This window comes from Hemiscyllium ocellatum, chromosome 7 (genome assembly GCF_020745735.1).
Source record: "Hemiscyllium ocellatum isolate sHemOce1 chromosome 7, sHemOce1.pat.X.cur, whole genome shotgun sequence".
Taxonomy (NCBI): domain Eukaryota; kingdom Metazoa; phylum Chordata; class Chondrichthyes; order Orectolobiformes; family Hemiscylliidae; genus Hemiscyllium; species Hemiscyllium ocellatum.
The window spans coordinates 37,243,773-37,256,212 of NC_083407.1; positions in this window are offsets into that span (position 1 = coordinate 37,243,773).

Consider the following 12,440-nt stretch of genomic DNA (forward strand, 5'->3'; position numbering starts at 1 on the left):
CTTGTCATTTCAGCAATTATTATAAATGTTGTTCAGTGATTAATTGCATTACTTTAGCATAGCTGCAACACATTCTGAATCTCAATTTGAAGAGATATATCAAAACTGGATTTACCAAGAGGCTTGTTTTCAAGCAGCGAAGATTGAAATTGTATGCATGGAGATTCCTGGAATCTCGTTCTACCATGTGAGTTTTAAAATGTGGAGACCTCACCCAAGGCCAGAGACTATGTCTCGAATCTTTTGTTTTCATTGGACATATTGGTTGCTTGCTCAAAACGTGGTGAGACAGTAAAGACAAGTCTCTAGATTGAGGCCTGCTGTATCTTCCTCCAATCACTTAGTCTGGTAATCATCAGCAGGTCTTACTCTGAAGTGAAGACTCTTGAGTGTCCAAACCAGCGATGCTGAGAACAGCAAGACTGATAACTCTGAGCAGTCTATGACTGCTGCCAGAAGCCAAATAAGACCACTCGAGAACCGTGATGTCAGATAGTTTTATAGTGGGGTGGGGGAGGGGAGTTGTAGGAAGGACAGGCAGGTGGAAGTAAAGTTGGCTTTCAGCAAACATTTTTCTGCTTTACATTCAACCTCACAATTGTGCACAAATTAGTGCAGATCGAGGGAATCTCCCCATCCTCAACATGGGTTTACCTCAGATAAAGAAACCCTAGAAAAGGATTCCAAGTGGAGAATCATTAGTGTCAGTGTTACTAATTCACAAAATATCGCAATGTAGTCACCATATAAAGATTTTTCAGATGAATTTTGAATTCACTAGCTGACTGATGGCATTGGAATGTAACATAAAGAATGAGAAGAAACTCTAAATGTACCTGGTCTCAGACTTCTTGTGAACATAAAACATATAGTTTGCTTTGGTCCGTACTATGTATATTTTTACGATACTTCTCTCAGTTAGGAAAGGGATACCAATGGTTCAGAATTATTTTCAAATACTGCTGGCAGTTCATGGGAATATTCTGCCTTGGAAGTTCAAATACACTGTGTCCTTATTCACATCTGTCAATAATATGCAATCTTTAAAAAGTCTGATTTCTTTAAGGATGAATTAAGTCAGAAGATTAAGTAGCTGCATTAGGTTTCTAACACTCCCCTCATGTGCATCGTGATACATTAGCTTGACTGATTGCTGAGGAAAAATACTGTGCTCTGCAGGGTTGGCTATTACCAATTAGCACTACATTATTTATTATCTAGTAGGTCAGTGAAGGACCTTATTAACACTTAATTCAAAAAGTTTGCAACTGCAATGCTCACAAAAGTCCACACAGGATTGTATATTTAAATTTCTATGAACTTCAGTCAACTAGTGGAGTGTGAAACATTCAAAATGATACAACTGATGATTCATCTCATTTGAGAGTAATCTGTAAATTGGATTTTAGATTAAGACCACATATCTTCTGATTTGCAATATTGAGTGAAAAGGAGCTACAAGAGTGTAAAATCTATTACATGTATTGTCCAGCTGAAATCATTAATCAGCCACAGATATTGTTACAGCCACATGTACTAAATTTAGCAGTAAGTGATTCATCAGAACATATGTCTATCATCAATAACTTTTCAGTCTTTCTTTTCCGCCAAGGTTTGGATTCTGACATTTTAGTGTAGTTCTTGTTCAGCAGTTGTGAGTGGTACTTTAGCAGAGTCATTGCAGGAATCAACATTCTCCCTAATGAGTAGTGATAGTGGTAGAAAATAATTGGATGTTGCCTTCCCTTTGTCAGGATATGCCTGTTTAAAGCTGCTCATTACTTATTCAGTATATTTTCTTCTGCTGATTTTGATGATGGCGCCCATCTCTGAAATTTGATTGCATGGTGCTGTATCTAACATTTTCACCAATATTAAATATGAGTTTAGCAGATTTTCGCTAAGCAGTTACAAGGGAAATAAAATGCACATGATGATAAAACAAGAAGTAAATGAGTGTGTTTTCTATTAACAGAGGTGCAAAATGTTGAAGTATACACATAAATGCCAATCTGAGTCTAGAAGTCACATCTTAGCAACATTCATTAGTAATAAAAATACAAAGCAAAAATACAATTAACTACAAAAGGAAATGAAAATCTGTAAAGGCTGGAAATCAGAAACAAAAAGAGAAATTGATGGGCAAACTCAGCAGGTCTGGCAGCAGAGAAAGCATCCAGTGATTCTTAATCAGAACAAACAATAATTAATTACAACCAGTTTCCTAATGAATCACGTGGAAATGGACAAAACTGATGTTACGGAACAGCCAAATAGTATGTTATGTTTCAGAAGTTTTATGTAGTTTCTGCCATATATACATGCATAGGAGATATTCCCACCTTGATTTTTATGCAAAATATTTTGTAATATATTACAGATCTGAAAATTATATTACTTATACCAGTTCTGACAGAACATGAAAAAAATCAGTTCTGAACAGGTTCAAGTAGGAATCTTTCATGCAAAGGAGGACAGGAAAACATATGTAATGAAGAAACTTAAAGGACTGAATATATGAATATTAAAGTTTTTATTAATGTTAATGCTCAATTTCTACCAGATGAAATATTGCAGACTAGTATTTAGGTTATTTTGAACATTATTTTTATGTTCTAACAAACAGAATATAGTAATAAACCACCTGTGATCAACTAAGGCAATTGTTGGAATCATCTGACTTTTAAAATCATAATGAAGTTAGTAATTTACTAATATTTATCAGCTGTGCAATGGTGTAACATTCAATCATGACAAATTTCCAGAAAGGCAACTTTTAAATCATAGTTTTAAACTATTTATATTTTACGTGAGCTGTAATAAGCATTGTATTTTATTGAATTAAAAAAGAACAAGATGAATGAAAGATTAGAGAACTCAAAAAGAACCCTACTGAGAAGATCATCTTGTAAATGGCTATACATAGCTAAAAAAAACATGTTCCTTATCTGAAGGCAAATGCATTGGTGGCTTGGGGTCACTAGAGAATTAATTACGAAGATATATGAAATTCTTGCAGTAGAATGAGATTCCTCAGCTGTAACTCTAATGTTAGAGCCAAAGAAACCATTAATTTTGTGGTGTCTTGATCTTCCCAGGCCTTATTGGCAGTATACTAATTCAAACATGACCCACACGATGCACTGAATGTATATATTCAGTTTCATCAATAGGTGAAACATGGTTCATTATATACCTCACAGGTAGCACAGTTGCATACAATTGCACTGAATCATTGAAATTATAGCACAGAGGGAGATCATTTGGCTTCTTCATGTAGGCTTGCCTACTGCAACACAGCAAAAAGCAATGAACTACATATGCTAGAAATCTGAAAGAAGAAAAAGAACATGCTGGAAATAATAGATCACTCAACAATAGTGTAGAGGAAATGAGTTATTTCACAATTTCACAATGACAGCCCCTCTAATCCCTTTCAGCCTAAATCCTTTCACATTCTTTTAAGATTCATATCCACATACAACAAAGAGAAAAACAAAAGACTAATTGAATTAGTCAAACTTTAAAGAGACATACTAAAGCATATTTTCAGCCTGTTGCCTTGGCATAACATTGCCTTTGGGAAGTAGGAAACACATCTTCGATTAAGACTCTTTTCTTCTGATTTGAAATATTGAGTGATAAAGAGTTGTAATGAAGCAGATACTTGTCATTTTCATCTGTAACACCAATTTTATGCCTGTTTTACAAGTTGAAAATCCAAAGTGGCTCAGTAGCTAGCACTACTGCCTCACAGCACCATCACCCCAGGTTCAATTCCAACCTCAGGTGACTATACATGTGGAATTTGTACATTTTCCCCATGTCTGTGTGGGTTTCGCCTTAGTGCTCCCGTTTCCTCCCTCTGTCCAAAGATGTGCAGGTCAGGTGAATTGGCCATGCTAAATTGCCCATAGTGTTTGGTACATTAGCCAGAGGGAAATGGGTCTGGGTGGGTTACTCATCGGAGGACTGGTTGGACTGAAGACCTGCTTCCACACTGTAGGGAATCTAATCTAAACCCTACAGGTTGCAGTGCCTATTAATCGGCCAGTTTTCACTCATTTCTCTGCACTTGAATCAATATTCTTTTCAAAAATCAAATCAACCAACAAAATGGTCTGTTCAGCAGTGACAGACGATTTCCACAAATTATTTCCTTTCTTTTCACTTCTTTGAAACATGAAGAAATTCAATTAAAGGCAACTTTTGCTGGGCAGACGGTAGCCTTGAAAATAGCTGACTCATTCTTGAAATCGGGAAAAATATTAGGCATTGCAATTGAATCACAGAAATTGCAACTCAGGAGGCAGCTGTTCTGCTGATCACATCTCCTTCAGGGCTAACTCTTCAACTGAATCAATCTATTCTAAATGCATTCCCTTATCTTTATAGAATCATGGAAATTACAGCACAGGAGGAGTTTTTTTGCAAGGTAATTTTATCTATTTTTGCTGGATTGACAATTAAACAATGATAGATGCTCTTATAAGCTCATCACAAGATTTAAAAGCTCATCTTGGTTGACAATGTTGGCTTACACTAATGCCCACCACTCTCTCCCTACCTCTCACCAATCTTGGGGTTCTATTCCTTCAATGAACTGGATTTCATGGTTAGTTAAAATGCAATTGTCTTAAGCTGGTGACAATCATCTTGTCAAGTAGATAAAAATGTGCTGAAGCATGTGAGTTTAAGACTGAGAAATGCACAATGGCTATAGGTGAATAAAAGGAATGAGAATTGATTAATGCAATGCTGAACATCCATTCCAAAGGGATGGTGTGAATGGTATCATAATTATTTGACTTCTGGGAGCTCTTGAGCTCTGTGTTGCTTAATTTTCAGTATAAGAGCTTTGCTGTTTACCATTCTTTTCTCCATTAACTCACGCAACACCATTCTCTCTTGTGATATTTATAGAAATAGTAACTAATAATTGTGTTTTTTGTTATTGTAGGCAGTCCATAGGAACATCTCTGATATCAAAATTAACAAGACTGCCACCAGCAGTTTGACCTATTTTTCACTTTCTGGAAGTAAAAGGGACGATATTCTCTCTATTGTTTAAGATGGTCAACTCACTTTTCAGGTAAAAAATGAGGTCTGCAGATGCTGGAGATCACAGCTGAAAACGTGTTGCTGGTTAAAGCACAGCAGGTTAGGCAGCATCCAAGGAATAGGAAATTTGACGTTTCGGGCATAAGCCCTTCATCAGGAATGAGGAGAGTGTGCCAAGCAGGCTAAGATAAAAGGTAGGGAGGAGGGACTTAGGGGAGGGGCGATAGAGATGTGATAGGTGGAAGGAGGTCAAGGTGAGGGCGATAGGCCGGAACGAGTCTGTTTGGGAACGTGGCTGAAGAGTTTCTGTGCAGAGGAGATGACCTGGGGGGTGCAGTGAGAGAGAGCACCCCCCAGGTCATCTCCTCTGCACAGAAACTCTTCAGCCACGTTCTCAAACAGACTCGTTCCGGCCTATCGCCCTCACCTTGACCTCCTTCCACCTATCACATCTCTACCGCCCCTCCCCCAAGTCCCTCCTCCCTACCTTTTATCTTAGCCTGCTTGGCACACTCTCCTCATTCCTGATGAAGGGCTTATGCCCGAAACGTCGAATTTCCTATTCCTTGGATGCTGCCTAACCTGCTGTGCTTTAACCAGCAACATATTTTCAGCAACTCACTTTTCAGTTAACTCTCTTGCAATCTCCAGCTGCTTTCCAGTTCATCAGATCTCCATTATTGAAGTGGGACATTGCCAAAATCTCAATACAACAGCAAAGTGCAGGAACTGAGCCAAACTTTCAAAACCATTGCTTTATGTATAAAAGTAAATGCTAATGCATTTTGTCTGGTACTGTTTGTGGGCAGCATGGTGAACAGTGGTTAACAATGCTGCCTCACAGCGCCTGAGACCTGGGTTCAATTCCCGACTCAGCCGACAGACTGTGTGGAGTTTGCACGTTCTCCCCGTGTCTGCGTGGGTTTCCTTCGGGTGCTCCGGTTTCCTCCCACAGTCCAAAGATGTGTGGGCCAGGTGAATTGTGTTAGGTAAGGGGTAAATGTAGGGGTATGGGTGGGTGGTGGGTCGGTGTGGACTTGTTGGGGCGAAGGGCCTGTTTCCACACTGTAAGTAATCTAATCTAATCTAATCTAATAAGGAGGCTAAATTTTGGAATAAATTTGAACAAGAATAATTCCAATGTTTCAGGTACAGTGATATTTTCAGCAGAAGCATACTGAGATGGCTGAGGTTGAAATAGAGTAAGACAAGAGGCTTAGATCAAGAGCTGAATGTAGAAGAGTGAGCAGGTATTGTAAGGGGTAGGTTTCATGAGAAACATGGGAGAAAAGCACTTAGTTTAATCTATCTCTTATTTAATGAGGCCTTGAGTTGCAGTGGGTAGAAACTCTGGGTTCAAATCCCACCTCAGGTCCAGTTGACCAAGGGCAGTATGTTCACATTGCAGTCAAACAAATTAAGTATCAATCTGTAAATCCTTCCAAAAGACACTAGTAGTGGGTGGCAAAAATGGGAGAGACACCTGGTTAACCATGTGTTGGAAAAACTGTTGGAGCATCGATCATCATTTGCCATCACTCCAGATTAAAACATAAATGTGAAAAGAGCATGTTGCCACAGAATGAGTGAATGGTAGTACTTAACATATTACTTAAAATAGATTAAATAATTAGCTGAAATATTAAAAGAAACATGTTACATAGATTAAGTATATAACATTTAATAAATTATATCAGTGATGGCAGTGCAGGTCGTATAATTGAACTATATCTTGTAGAAATTTACAGAGAACACTCCAATCTTGGGCAACCATACTTAAAGGAATTTAACTGTAACTTAATGGAATTCAGCTCAGAGCTGCTGACCTGGGGTCTGAGGTTCAGATATCAGGCTTTTTAATGCAGCAGGCAATCACACCTCTTAGGTTAGGTGGTAATATGCGTCTGAGTTAAGGTCAGGAACAGGATGGTGAGACTAAGATTTAGGAAGATAATAAGGGTCTCCCAGGGTCTGTTCTCAAGGAATCTTGGCCTTTGCCCTTAATTAACAAATAAAGTTTCTTGCTGCCTGTATAGTGAGATGAAAGACTGTAGAATGGATGAGTAAAATTACCAATGCATTGTGGTATATACAACTGAATAAGTAAATTGAGAAAAGGGTATGTGACAGTGAACAATATAGGCAGTGGATAGATATTGCCTGGATTCTAGATTAGAGTAGTGCATCCAAGGAGCAGGAAAATCGATGTTCCGGGCAAAAACTCTTCATCAGGAAGAGAGGCAGAGTGCCTGCAGGATGGAGAGATAAATGAGAGGAGGGTGGGGGTGGGGAGAAAGTAGCAATAGGTGAATGGGAGTAGGGGTGAAGGTGATAGGTCAGAGAGGAGGGTTCTTCCTAGCCCTATCAGAGATTAAAGACAGTAAGTACCAAAAACTTTCATGTACTTACCCCCACACTCGTGGCCCCTCAACTATTCCAGAATCTTCCACAGGCCTGTCGGACGCCATTACACATGTGGCCTCCACAGCGCCCGCGGCACCAAAGGCCGCCGCCGACCGTGACGTCACTTCCGCCCCCACCGACCTCGGAGCCCCCGCGATCGCCGCCCCTACAACTGCCCCGGTGACCACCACACACACAACCGCTTCCACAATCGCCGACGGACCCGCGACCCACGCGGCCACCGGGAATGACCACCACTCCTCCGTCGCCGCAACCATTTCCGCCCCTCCGGTTGCCGTCGACGCAGCCACTTCCGCCCCCACTGACATCACTAACCTGCAGGAGCACAAATCCTCAGGTATCCCCGCCCCCACGCCGTCTTTCGTCACTACCCATAACCCCGCCCATAACCCCGCCCCCACGCCATCTCCCGTCGCTTCACGTAACCCCGCCCCCACGCTTATTTCCGTCACGACGCATGACCCCGCCCCCACGTCGATCAACGTCACCACGTCTAACTCCGCCCCTACTTCGATCTCTGTCCCCGCCCCCAGCTCCAGCTCCAGCTCCAGTCCCACACCAGGTCCTAGCTCCCAGCCTTGCCGGATTTTCACCATCCCTCCAGATCTCCCCCTCTCTGAGGATGAAAGATCAGTCCTCAGCAGGGGCCTCACCTTCGTTCCCCTACGCCCTCGGATTAATGAGTTCAACACGCGGCGAGATATTGAACAATTCTTCCGCCGCCTTCGCCTCCGTGCCTACTTTCACAACCAAGACTCCCGCCCACCCTCTGACGACCCCTTCTCCCGCCTCCAACACACCCCATCCACCTGGACACCCCGTGCAGGCCTCCTACCCGCCCTCGACCTCTTTATAGCCAACTGCCGCCGTGACATCAACCGACTCAACCTGTCCACCCCTCTCACCCACTCCAACCTCTCACCCTCAGAACGTGCAGCCCTCCACTCCCTCCGCTCCAACCCCAACCTCACCATCAAACCCGCAGACAAGGGAGGCGTGGTGGTATTTTGGCGCACTGACCTGTATACCGCTGAAGCCAAACGCCAGCTCGCGGACGCCTCCTCTTATCGCCCCCTTGACCACGACCCCACCTCCCACCACCAAACCATCATCTCACAGACCATCCAGGACCTCATCACCTCAGGGGATCTCCCATCCACCGCCTCCAACCTCATAGTCCCACAACCCCGCACCGCCCGTTTCTACCTCCTGCCCAAAATCCACAAACCTGCCTGCCCCGGCCGACCCATTGTCTCAGCCTGCTCCTGCCCCACCGAACTCATCTCCCAATACCTCGACACGGTCCTGTCCCCTTTAGTCCAAGAACTCCCCACCTACGTTCGGGACACCACCCACGCCCTCCACCTCCTCCATGATTTTCGCTTCCCCGGTCCCCAACGCCTTATTTTCACTATGGACATCCAGTCCCTGTACACCTCCATCCCCCATCACGAAGGACTCAAAGCCCTCCGCTTCTTCCTTTCCCGCCGCACTAACCAGTACCCTTCCACTGACACCCTCCTTCGACTGACTGAACTGGTCCTCACCCTGAATAACTTCTCTTTTCAATCCTCCCACTTCCTCCAAACTAAAGGAGTTGCCATGGGCACCCGCATGGGCCCCAGCTATGCCTGCCTCTTTGTAGGATATGTGGAACAGTCCATCTTCCGCAACTACACTGGCACCACCCCCCACCTTTTCCTCCGCTACATCGATGACTGTATCGGCGCTGCCTCGTGCTCCCACGAGGAGGTTGAACAGTTCATCAACTTTACTAACACCTTCCATCCCGACCTGAAATTCACCTGGACTGTCTCAGACTCCTCCCTCCCCTTCCTAGACCTTTCCATTTCTATCTCGGGCGACCGACTCAACACAGACATCTATTATAAACCGACTGACTCCCACAGCTACCTGGACTACACCTCCTCCCACCCTGCCCCCTGTAAAAACGCCATCCCATATTCCCAATTCCTTCGTCTCCGCCGCATCTGCTCCCAGGAGGACCAATTCCAACACCGCACAACCCAGATGGCCTCCTTCTTCAAGGACCGCAGATTCCCCCCAGACGTGATCGACGATGCCCTCCACCGCATCTCCTCCACTTCCCGCTCCTCCGCCCTTGAGCCCCGCTCCTCCAACCGCCACCAAGACAGAACCCCACTGGTTCTCACCTACCACCCCACCAACCTGCGCATACAACGTATTATCCGCCGCCATTTCCGCCACCTCCAAACGGACCCCACCACCAAGGATATATTTCCCTCCCCTCCCCTATCAGCGTTCCGCAAGGACCACTCCCTTCGTGACTCCCTTGTCAGATCCACACCACCCACCAACCCAACCTCCACCCCCGGCACCTTCCCCTGCAACCGCAGGAAATGTAAAACTTGCGCCCACACCTCCACACTCACTTCCCTCCAAGGCCCCAAGGGATCCTTCCATATCCGCCACAAGTTCACCTGTACCTCCACACACATCATCTATTGCATCCGCTGCACCCGATGTGGCCTCCTCTATATTGGTGAGACAGGCCGCTTACTTGCGGAACGCTTCAGAGAACACCTCTGGGCCGCCCGAACCAACCAACCCAATCACCCCGTGGCTCAACACTTTAACTCCCCCTCCCACTCCACCGAGGACATGCAGGTCCTTGGACTCCTCCACCGGCAGAACACAACTACACGACGGCTGGAGGAGGAGCGCCTCATCTTCCGCCTGGGAACCCTCCAACCACAAGGTATGAATTCAGATTTCTCCAGCTTCCTCATTTCCCCTCCCCCCACCTTGTCTCAGTCGGTTCCCTCAACTCAGCACCGCCCTCCTAACCTGCAATCCTCTTCCTGACCTCTCCGCCCCCACCCCACTCCGGCCTATCACCCTCACCTTGACCTCCTTCCACCTATCCCACCTCCATCGCCCCTCCCCCTAGTCCCTCCTCCCTACCTTTTATCTCAGCCGGCTTGGCTCTCTCTCTCTTATTCCTGATGAAGGGCTTATGCTCGAAACGTCGAATTCTCTATTCCTGAGATGCTGCCTAACCTGCTGTGCTTTGACCAGCAACACATTTGCAGCAGAGAGGAGGGTGGAGTGGATAGGTGGAAAGGAAGATAGGCAGGTAGAACAAGTCATGGGGACAGTGCTGAGCTGGAAGTTTGGAGCTGGGGTGAGGTGGGGGAAGGGGAAATGAATACACTGGTGAAGTCCACATTGATGTCCTGGGGTTGAAGTGTTCCGAGGCAGAAGATGAGGTGTTCTTCCTTCAGGTGTTGGGTGGTGAGGGAGGAGCAACGGTGAAGGAGGCCCAGGACCTCCATGTCCTTGTCTGAGTGGGGAGGGAGGGGAGGGTGGGCAGTTGAAATGTTAGGCCACAGAGCGGTGTGGTTGATTGGTGCAGGTGTCCCAGAGATGTTCCCTAAAGCGCTCTGCTAGGAGGTGTCCAAGCTCATCTTCCACTCTACAAACCTTCACATAAACCAAATCATCCGGCGACATTTCTGCCACCTCCAAATGGACCCCACCACCAGGGATATATTTCCCTCCCCACCCCTTTGCGCCTTCCGCAAAGACCATTCCCTGATCAGGTCCATGCTCCACAACAACCCACCCTCCTGTCCTGGCACCTTCCCCTGCCACTGCAGGAATTGAAAAGCCTGTGCCCACACCTCCTCCCTCACCTCCACAAGAAGCCTTCCACATCCATCAAAGTTTTACCTGCACATCCACCAATATCATTTATTGCATCCGTTGCTCCCGATGTGGTCTCCTCTACATTGGGGAGACTGAAGACTGAATGCCTCCTAGCAGAGCGCTTTAGGGAACATCTCTCACTCAGAGTTCTTCTATTCACAGGCATGTAGAAAATGAAGTGCAGAAATTCACTACCAAAAATGTTTGACATCATTTTGCTTTCAATATCATTAACATTTGCTCATTTGTGACCATGTGCAGTCAATGATGACCTTTGTCATTATTTGATATCAGAGATTGATCATTAGTAACCTGCTTATATGAAATGAAATTGTAAAAAAATCATAAACTATATCATTTGAAATCATCTCGAATAATTTAAGTGCTCAGAAGCTATTCAACTAACATCAAAACTGACCAAGAAGCCTTTTCATAAGGAAAAAATATTAAATTCTACCAATCATGCCAAGATGTCAGACCAAGTTTCAGATGTAATTTTTTTTAAAATAACCTGCTTATGATGTACACGTAAGCAATGTTAGATTGTTTAACATAAGGTCAGTGTACACTTCACAATAGTGACAATTATAGTGGCATATGGGGATCCAAATGTCCAGTGTATTAAATAAATTTGTGCAAATTTCCTAAATACAGTTTCAGGTATCGGTCCCTGGCCCTACACAAAGATGCATTCATGATTTATCACTCAACCCTAGTCTCTACCTCTTCACTCCTGTATCCTTTATTTGTTAACATCTCTTCTTGTGATTTCAACATGCTCTCTCAATGAAAAATTATTTCAGTGGCATGGTCACTGTCTCATTTTTCTAAACTTCATTCTTGCAAAACATTGCATGAAATACTAACATAACAATTTCAATGGTGATTCACAGGTATTGAAATGCATACCTGATCTTAATTTGCTCTTAATAATAAACTTACAATCTATATGAACTAATAGATTTGCAAAACACATTTCATGAGATGAATAAAAAGATAATTAACTGGTCTTAATCAGGATTGTGCTCTTTTTAAAATTCCATCATTGTTCTTTAAGATTGGATTCACCCTGCACTTGCCAGTTGTTTTGTAAATTTCTGTGGCAAGGAATTCCAAAAATTCACAACACTTTGAGATGAAATTCCCTCTCATCCCATCTTAAGTTGCCGAATGCATCCTGGAAGTCAAAATACAACGCATCTACTGGAAGCCCTTTATCTACTTGAAAAAGTGTACTAAATTAGTCAGACATGATTTGCCTTTCA